Source organism: Arachis stenosperma, chromosome 6, assembly GCF_014773155.1.
Source record: "Arachis stenosperma cultivar V10309 chromosome 6, arast.V10309.gnm1.PFL2, whole genome shotgun sequence".
In the NCBI taxonomy this organism is placed as follows: domain Eukaryota; kingdom Viridiplantae; phylum Streptophyta; class Magnoliopsida; order Fabales; family Fabaceae; genus Arachis; species Arachis stenosperma.
This window is the reverse complement of record NC_080382.1, coordinates 94,792,834-94,803,185: the sequence shown is the minus strand read 5'-3', so window position 1 is coordinate 94,803,185 and position 10,352 is coordinate 94,792,834. Positions and strand designations below refer to the sequence as shown.

The 10,352-nt window shown below is 41.2% G+C and overlaps 1 pseudogene; it reads right to left on the bottom strand.

Moving 5' to 3' along the window:
* Positions 1 to 205: 205 nt before the first annotated feature.
* On the bottom strand, positions 206 to 301 carry LOC130937181 (small nucleolar RNA R71; annotated as a pseudogene).
* Positions 302 to 10,352: the final 10,051 nt, after the last annotated feature.

Below are 10,352 nucleotides of genomic sequence, written 5' to 3'. Positions count from 1 at the left end.
TTTCTCGTAGATTTGTGATACTGTGAAGACTAATGGAGTAAATTCTGAGGTTTACAAACTCATGCTCTTTCCATTTGTTGTGAGGGATAGAGCAAAGTTACGGCTAGTTCTCAATCCAAGGAGAGCCTGGACACTTGGGATAAAGTAGTCACTGGATTTCTGACTAAATTTTTTCCACTACAAAAGCTGACTAAGCTATCGGTGGAGGTTCAGACCTTCAGACAGAAAGATGGTGAGATCCTCTATGAAGCCTGGGAGAGATTCAAGCTGCTGACCAGGCAATGTCCTCCAAACATGTTTTCTAAATGGACTCAACTGGATATCTTTTATAAGGGCTTATGTGAAATGTCCAAAATGTGTTTAGATAATTCTGCAGGTGGTTCATTTCACATGAAAAAAACACCAGAGAAGATTACTGATGACAGGTCATCATATACCCATTTTTCAAGCTAATTTCACTTGTTTTACTAGTCTTTGTGCACTTTCTTGCATCCTAAGTAAGTAATTTGGAATGAAAATGCATAACTTCTTTAAATCAAACAACCACCATTAAATTGATGCTAAATCATGAGGTTTGAGCTAAAATTAATTGATTTTTAATGAATTATAAACCTTATGAGTTTAGAGATACTTTGATTGGTTGTTTTGGTTTCTTGTAGGTGAAGAAAGGAAGAAAAGAAGAAAAACGTGGCTTAAGAAGTGTGACCAAGAGATGAGAAGTGTGGTGTAACATAGAAGGAGGAAGAAAACATTGCCCTCCACAAGAGCACACTGCCCTCCAGGAGAGCAGCATAATGAACCAAGCCTTGAAAAGCATCACTGCCCTGCCCACAATAAGGGCGGAGCACAATTTGATGCCAAGGACCAAAGGAAGCAAAAACTCTGCCCTGCCCTCCTCAAGAGCAATATCGGGCTTTCATGGAAAATAATTCAAAGGAAATTGCTTCCTAGTGCTTCCTATGGGTTTCGAACCCAAGAGCAAGGAGGAAAGAAGTAGCGCTCAAACACAAGGAAAACAAGCAAAAATTGGCTTGCTTTCAATCTCTAAGAATCGAACACGGCACCATGAGGAAGCAAGGAACTAGGCGTTACTTTGGTACCGAGAAAACCAAGGAAAAAGGAGCAGCATGTGCCTCCACCGAGTTTTGAACGTGGGACTTCACCATTGGCACATTGCCCTGCCCTCTACAAGGGCAGGGCAGCATTTCTTGGTGCATGGCACAAAAATTGGCGCGGCCAGCATGCACAATTGACGCGCACCAAGGGAGTTTCAGCCAGCAACAAGCGCACACGAACAGCACTTGGTGCACCATAGCAACTCTGCCCTGCCCTCCACAAGGGCAGGGCAGCATCCTGACGCATCACACGCACCAAGCAAACGCCATGAAGCCGCATGCACCATTTCCTGCTCTGCCCTCCACAAGGGCAGGGCAGCCTCCTGGAAGCTACTTTCTCATGGGCTGAAAATTGGATTAAAAATCCAATTTAATTCATTTCTTCACCAAATCAAAAAGCCCATCCAAATTCCAAAATCCAAGAATAGAAAGTGTATAAATAGGAGATAGTTTGATGTAATTAAAGACCTTCTTTTGATTTTTGAATTCCTACATTTTGAAACTTCATTTTTCTTTGAAAGCTTTGAGCTGAGATCTGAGAGAATTGGGAAGGAGAATTGATCTCTCTTCTTCCTGGTTCCTGCTTGAGCACTTGTTACTTTTCTTGTTTGAATCTTGGGTGTGAAAAATTGAGGAATTTCTGTCTCAATCTCCATTTAAGATCTCTGAGATTTCTCTTCTGCATAATTGAGTTGAATCCCAATCCCTTTGCTGCTTCTTCTTTAATTTCTTGTTAATTGCTTTGTGAATTTGGATCTGGGAAGGCAATTGAGATATAGACTTTGCTATCTAGTCTCTGGAGTCCTGAGATCCCATTTTCCTTCTGGTTCTTCTGTGAACCCCTGCTGCAATTTAATTTCCCTTTCTGTTTGAGATTTAACAGAATTCAAATCATCTCTTGCTTTGATAATTGTTGCAATTTAATTTCCCTTGCTTGAATTCTGAAATCCCAGTCCTCAAATCCTTTTTCCATTCAAGCAATTTATATTTCTTGCACTTTAAGTTACTGTAATTTACATTTCTTGCACTTTAAGTTTCAGTCATTTAATTTCTTGTTCTTTAAGATTCAGCTCTTTTAATTTCAGTTCTCTTTAAATTCTGCAATTCACCCCTCCCCCTTTACATTTTCTGTCATTTACTTACTGTTGGATACAAAATCACTCAACCAATACTTGATTCGCTTGACTAAATCAACCACTGAACTAAAATTGCTCAATTCTTCAATCCCTGTGGGATCGACCTCACTCCCGTGAGTTTTATTACTTGATGCGACCCGGTACACTTGCCGGTGAGTTTTGTGTTGGATCGTTTTCCACACATCAATTACTGAGCTTATTGAGTTGGTTGCTAACAACCAATACTTACACTCATCTACCAGGAATCCTGTGAACTCTGGGACTCCTCAGAAGAAATGTGTTTTGGAAGTAGAAGCTTTTCATACTCTTCTTGCTCAAAATAAAATTTTGTCTCAGTATATGAATTTGATTACTCAACAATTGAGTGGGATGCAGGTTTCAGCTGTCAACACTCAGAATGCACCTCAAGAAGCCCCTTATGACATGACTGGTAGCTCTATATAAGGTGAGAATTATGACTATGCTCAATCTTCTTCTGAACAGGTCAATTACATGGGGAATGCTCCTAAAAACCCCATTAGTGATCCATACTCTAATACCTATAATCAGGGGTGGAGAAATCACCCAAATTTGGGGTAGAGAGAGCAACTTCAGAGATCATAGAATTTTAATAATAATTCTCAAGGCGGTTTTCAATAGAATAATTTTAATAACCACCAATTTTAGTCATCTCAGCAAGCAACTCCTCAGTCTTAGAAGACTACTGATTTGAAAGCACTAATGGCGAGTTTTATACAGGAAACCAGAGTCTCAATCAAGAACTTGGAGATTCAGATGGGTCAATTAGCCACAAAAGTCAATGAAATTGATCAAAGGACCACTAATAGCCTTCCTGGTAACATAATTCCAAATCCAAGAGAGGAATGCAAGGCTATCACCTTGATAAGTAGACAAGTGGCAAGTACGAAAGCACAAGTTACTGAGGAGCCGGTTGAAAAAGAAGCTCCAGAGCAGACTGAAGACACAGTTGTACACGCCCCTCCTAGGCGTGCAGACAACCCATTCCCAATCTCTCTTGACACTCATCCTACATGCCTAAAGCTCCTGAGTACAAGCCCAAGATGCCATATCCTCAGAGACTTCAAAAGGAGACCAAGGACAAGCAGTTTTCAAAGTCCTTGGAAGTTTTCAGAAAGTTACAAATCAATATTCCTTTTGTCGAGGTTTTAGAGCATATGTCTCTCTATGTTAAATTCATGAAGGAGTTGTTGTCAAAGAAGAAGCCTTTAAAGGGAGATGAGACAGTGGTCTTGACTAACGAATGTAGTGCCATCATTCAGAATAACTTGCCAAGGAAGATGCCAAATCCAGGGAGCTTTCAAATTTCATGTGCCATTGGGAGTAGAATCTTTGAGAAAACGTTATGTGATCTGAGAGCAAGCATCAATTTATTGCCCTTGTCTGTAATGAAGAAGTTGCAAATTGGTGCGCGAAATTGTGAACAATACTTTTCACAACTCTCATAATCCCTGGTCATGAACTCCAAAAACTTGGTGGTTCAATTCCATGGCATTACACAACTTCGCACAACTAACCAGCAAGTGCACTGGGTCGTCCAAGTAATACCTTACGTGAGTAAGGGTCGATCCCACGGAGATTGTTAGCATTGAAGCAAGCTATGGTCATCTTGTAAATCTTAGTCAGGCAGACTCAAATGGATATGGTGATGAACGAAAATAATATAAAAGATAAGGATAGTGATACTTATGTAATTCATTGGTAGGAACTTCAGATAAGCGCATGAAGATGCCTTCCCTTCCGTCTCTCTGCTTTCCTACTGCCTTCATCTAATCCTTCTTACTCCTTTCCATGGCAAGCTCGTGTAGGGTTTCACTGTTGTCAGCAGCTACCTCCCATCCTCTCAGTGAAAATACGTCCCTGATACTCTGTCACAGCATAGGCTAATCATCTGTCGGTTCTCGTTCAGGCCGGAATAATATCCATTGATACTTTTGCGTCTGTCACTAACGCCCTAGCCTGCTAGGAGTTTGAAGCACGTCACAGTCATTCAGTCATTGAATCCTACTCAGAATACCACAGACAAGGTTAGACCTTCCGGATTCTCTTGAATGCCGCCATCAGTTCTAGCCTATACCACGAAGACTCTGATCTCACGGAATGGTTGGCTCGTTTGTCAGGCGAGCACTCGGTTGTCAGGCGATCAACCATGCATCGTGCAATCAGGAATCCAAGAGATATTCACTAAGCCTCGAATGCTTGTAGAACAAGAATGGTTGTCAGTCACCTTGTTCATGGGTGAGAATGGTGATGGGCGTCAATCATCACCTTCATCAGGTTGAAGAACAAGTGATATCTTGGACAAAGAACAAGCGGAATTGAATAGAAGAACAATAGTAATTGCATTAATACTCGAGGTACAGCAGAGCTCCACACCTTAATCTATGGTGTGTAGAAACTCCACCGTTGAAAATACATAAGAACAAGGTCTAGGCATGGCCGAATGGCCAGCCTCCCAAAGTGATCAAAAGATCTCTAGAAAAAGGTTCCAAAGATCCGAAGATTCTTAATACAATAGTAAAAGGTCCTACTTATAGAAAACTAGTAGCCTAAGGTGTACAGAAATGAGTAAATGACATAAAAATCCACTTCCGGGCCCACTTGGTGTGTGCTTGGGCTGAGCAATGAAGCATTTTCGTGTAGAGACTCTCCTTGGAGTTAAACGCCAGCTTTAGTGCCAGTTTGGGCGTTTAACTCCCAATCAGGTGCCAGTTCCGGCGTTTAACGCTGGAATTTCTTGAGGTGACTTTGAACGCCGGTTTGGGCCATCAAATCTTGGGCAAAGTATGAACTATTATATATTTCTGGAAAGCCCAGGATGTCTACTTTCCAACGCCGTTGAGAGCGCGCCAATTGGGCTTCTGTAGCTCCAGAAAATCCACTTCGAGTGCAGGGAGGTCAGAATCCAACAGCATCTGCAGTTCTTTTGAGTCTCTGGATCAGATTTTTGCTCAGATCCCTCAATTTCAGCCAGAAAATACCTGAAATCACAGAAAAACACACAAACTCATAGTAAAGTCCAGAAAAGTGAATTTTAACTAAAAACTAATAAAAATATACTAAAAACTAACTAGATCATACTAAAAACATACTAAAAACAATGCCAAAAAGCGTACAAATTATCCGCTCATCACAACACCAAACTTAAATTGTTGCTTGTCCCCAAGCAACTGAAAATCAAATAAGATAAAAAGAAGAGAATATGCAATGAACTCCAAAAACATCTATGAAGATCAGTATTAATTAGATGAGCGGGGCTTTTAGCTTTTTGCCTCTGAATAGTTTTGGCATCTCACTCTATCCCTTGTAATTCAGAATGATTGGCTTCTTTAAGAACTTAGAATCCAGATAGTGTTAATGATTCTCCTAGTAAAGTATGATGATTCTTGAACATAGCTATTTATTGAGTCTTGGCTGTGGCCCAAAGCACTCTGCCTTCCAGTATTACCACCGGATACATACATGCCACAGACACATAATTGGGTGAACCTTTTCAGATTGTGACTCAGCTTTGCTAAAGTCCCCAATTAGAGGTGTCCATGGTTCTTAAGCACACTCTTATTGCCTTGGATCACAACTTTATTTCTTTCTTTTTTCTTTTTTTTTTCTTTTTCGGTTTTTTTTTTTTCGTTTGCTCCCCCCTTTTTTTTTGTATTCACTGCTTTTTCTTGCTTCAAGAATCATTTTTAATGATTTTTCAGATCCTCAGTAACATGTCTCCTTTTTCATCATTCTTTCAAGAGCCAACATTCATGAACCACAAATTCAAAAGACATATGCACTGTTCAAGCATACATTCAGAGAACAAAAGTGTTGCCACCACATCAAATTAATTAAACTATTATAAAATTCAGAATTCATGCAATTCTTTCCTTTTCAATTAAGCACGTTTTTATTCAAGAAAGGTGATGGATTCATAGGACATTCATAACTTTAAGGCATAGACACTAAGACACTAATGATCACAAGACACAAACATGGATAAACATAAGCATAAAATTCGAAAAACAGAAGAATAAAGAACAAGGAAATCAAAGAACGGGTCCACCTTAGTGATGGCGGCTCTTTCTTCCTCTTGAAGATCCTATGGAGTGCTTGAGCTCCTCAATGTCTCTTCCTTGTCTTTGTTGCTCCTCCCTCATGATTCTTTGGTCTTCTCTGATTTCATGAAGGATGATGGAGTGTTCTTGATGCTCCACCCTTAGTTGTCCCATGTTGGAACTCAACTCTCCTAGGGAGGTGTTTAGTTGCTCCCAATAATTTTGTGGAGGAAAGTGCATCCCTTGAGGAATCTCAGGGATCTCATGATGAGAGAGGTCTCTTGTGTACTCCATCCTTTTCTTGGTGATGGGCTTATCCTCATCAATGGGGGTATCTCCTTCTATGTCAACTCCAACTGAATAACAGAGGTGACAAATGAGATGAGGAAAGGCTAGCCTTGCCAAGGTGGAAGACTTGTCCGCCACTTTATAGAGTTCTTGGGCTATAACCTCATGAACTTCCACTTCTTCTCCAATCATGATGCTATGAATCATGATGGCCCGGTCTATGGTAACTTCGGACCGGTTGCTAGTGGGAATGATTGAGCGTTGAATGAACTCTAACCATCCTCTAGCCACGGGCTTGAGGTCATGCCTTCTCAATTGAACCGGCTTTCCTCTTGAATCTTGCTTCCATTGTGCGCCCTCTTCACATATGATTGTGAGGACTTGGTCCAACCTTTGATCAAAGTTGACCCTTCTTGTATAAGGATGCTCATCTCCTTGCATCATAGGCAAGTTGAACGCCACCCTTACACTCTCCGGACTAAAATCCAAGTATTTCCCCCGAACCATAGTGAGATAATTCTTTGGATTCGGGTTCACACTTTGGTCATGGTTCTTTGTGATCCATGCATTGGCATAGAACTCTTGAACCATCAAGATTCCGACTTGTTGAATGGGGTTGGTGAGTACTTCCCAACCTCTTCTTCGGATCTCATGGCGGATCTCCGGATATTCACCCTTTTTGAGTGAAAAGGGGACCTCGGGGATCACCTTCTTCAAGGCCACAACTTCATAGAAGTGGTCTTGATGCACCCTTGAGAGGAATCTATCCATCTCCCATGACTCGGAGGTGGAAGCTTTTGCCTTCCCTTTCCTCTTTCTAGAGGTTTCTCCGGCCTTGGATGCCATAATGGTTATGGAAAAATGAAAAAGCAACGCTTTTACCACACCAAACTTAAAATGTTTGCTCGTCCTCGAGCAAAAGAAGAAAGAAGAGAGTAGAAGAAGAAGAAATGAGGAAGAGGGAGAAGGTGGTGTGTTCGGCCAAGAAGGGAAAGAAGGGGTGTTTAGGTTGTGTGAAAATGAAGGGTTGAAGAAGGGTATATATAGGAGAGAGGGGGAGTAATGGTTCGGCCATTATGGGTGGGTTTGGGAGGGAAAGTGGTTTGAATTTGAAGGGTGAGGTTGGTGGGGATTTATGAAGGATGGATGTGAGTGGTGAAGAGAAAGATGGGATTTGATAGGTGAAGGGTTTTTGGGGAAGAGGTTTTGAGGTGATTGGTGAATGGGGGAAGAAGAGAGAGAAAAATCCACTTCCGGGCCCACTTGGTGTGTGCTTGGGCTGAGCAATGAAGCAATTTCGTGTAGAGACTCTCCTTGGAGTTAAACGCCAGCTTTAGTGCCAGTTTGGGCGTTTAACTCCCAATTAGGTGCCAGTTCCGGCGTTTAACGCTGGAATTTCTTGAGGTGACTTTGAACGCCGGTTTGGGCCATCAAATCTTGGGCAAAGTATGGACTATTATATATTGCTGGAAAGCCCAGGATGTCTACTTTCCAACGCCGTTGAGAGCGCGCCAATTGGGCTTCTGTAGCTCCAGAAAATCCACTTCGAGTGCAGGGAGGTCAGAATCCAACAGCATCTGCAGTCCTTTTGAGTCTCTGGATCAGATTTTTGCTCAGATCCCTCAATTTCAGCCAGAAAATACCTGAAATCACAGAAAAACACACAAACTCATAGTAAAGTCCAGAAAAGTGAATTTTAACTAAAAACTAATAAAAATATACTAAAAACTAACTAGATCATACTAAAAATATACTAAAAACAATGCCAAAAAGCATACAAATTATCCGCTCATCACAACACCAAACTTAAATTGTTGCTTGTCCCCAAGCAACTGAAAGTCAAATGAGATAAAAAAAGAAGAGAATATGCACTGAACTCCAAAAACATCTATGAAGATCAGTATTAATTAGATGAGCGGGGCTTTTAACTTTTTGTCTCTGAATAGTTTTGGCATCTCACTCTATCCCTTGTAATTCAGAATGATTGGCTTCTTTAGGAACTTAGAATCCAGATAGTGTTAATGATTCTCCTAGTAAAGTATGATGATTCTTGAACATAGCTAATTAGTGAGTCTTGGCCGTGGCCCAAAGCACTCTGTCTTCCAGTATTACCACCGGATACATACATGCCACAGACACATAATTGGGTGAACCTTTTCAGATTGTGACTCAGCTTTGCTAAAGTCCCCAATTAGAGGTGCCCAGGGTTCTTAAGCACACTCTTATTTGCCTTGGATCACAACTCTTATTCTTTCTTTTTTTTTCTTTTCTTTTTTTTTCGGTTTTTTTTCGTTTGCTTCCTTTCTTTTTTTTTTTGTATTCACTGCTTTTTCTTGCTTCAAGAATCATTTTTATGATTTTTCAGATCCTCAGTAACATGTCTCCTTTTTCATCATTCTTTCAAGAGCCAACATTCATGAACCACAAATTCAAAAGACATATGCACTGTTCAAGCATACATTCAGAGAACAAAAGTGTTGCCACCACATCAAAATAATTAAACTATTGTAAAATTCAGAATTCATGCAATTCTTTCCTTTTCAATTAAGCACGTTTTTATTTAAGAGAGGTGATAGATTCATAGGACATTCATAACTTTAAGGCATAGACACTAAGACACTAATGATCACAAGACACAAACATGGATAACCATAAGCATAAAAATCGAAAAACAGAAGAATAAAGAACAAGGAAATCAAGGAACGGGTCCACCTTAGTGATGGCGGCTCTTTCTTGCTCTTGAAGATCCTATGGAGTGCTTGAGCTCCTCAATGTCTCTTCCTTGTCTTTGTTGCTCCTCCCTCATGATTCTTTGATCTTCTCTAATTTCATGGAGGAGAATGGAGTGTTCTTGATGCTCCACCCTTAGTTGTCCCATGTTGGAACTCAATTCTCCTAGGGAGGTGTTTAGTTGCTCCCAATAATTTTGTGGAGGAAAGTGCATCCCTTGAGGAATCTCAGGGATCTCATGGTGAGAGGGGTCTCTTGTGTACTCCATCCTTTTCTTGGTGATGGGCTTGTCCTCATCAATGGGGGTATCTCCCTCTATGTCAACTCCAACTGAATAACAGAGGTGGCAGATGAGATGAGGAAAGGCTAATCTTGCCAAAGTGGAGGTCTTGTCCGCCACCTTGTAGAGTTCTTGGGCTATAACCTCATGAACTTCCACTTCTTCTCCAATCATGATGCTATGGATCATGATAGCCCGGTCTATGGTAACTTCGGACCGGTTGCTAGTGGGAATGATTGAGCGTTGTATGAACTCTAACCATCCTCTAGCCACGGGCTTGAGGTCATGCCTTCTCAATTGAACCGACTTTCCTCTTGAATCTTGCTTCCATTGTGCGCCCTCTTCACATATGGTTGTGAGGACTTGGTCCAACCTTTGATCAAAGTTGACCCTTCTAGTGTAAGGGTGCTCATCTCCTTGCATCTTAGCCAAGTTGAACGCCACCCTCACACTCTCCGGACTAAAATCCAAGTATTTCCCCCGAACCATAGTGAGATAATTCTTTGGATTCGGGTTCACACTTTGGTCATGGTTCTTGGTGATCCATGCATTGGCATAGAACTCTTGAACCATCAAGATTCCGACTTGTTGAATGGGGTTGGTGAGTACTTCCCAACCTCTTATTCGGATCTCATGGCGGATCTCCGGATATTCACCCTTTTTGAGTGAAAAGGGGACTTCGGGGATTACCTTTTTCAAGGCCACAACTTCATAGAAGTGGACTTGATGCACCCTTGAGAGGAAT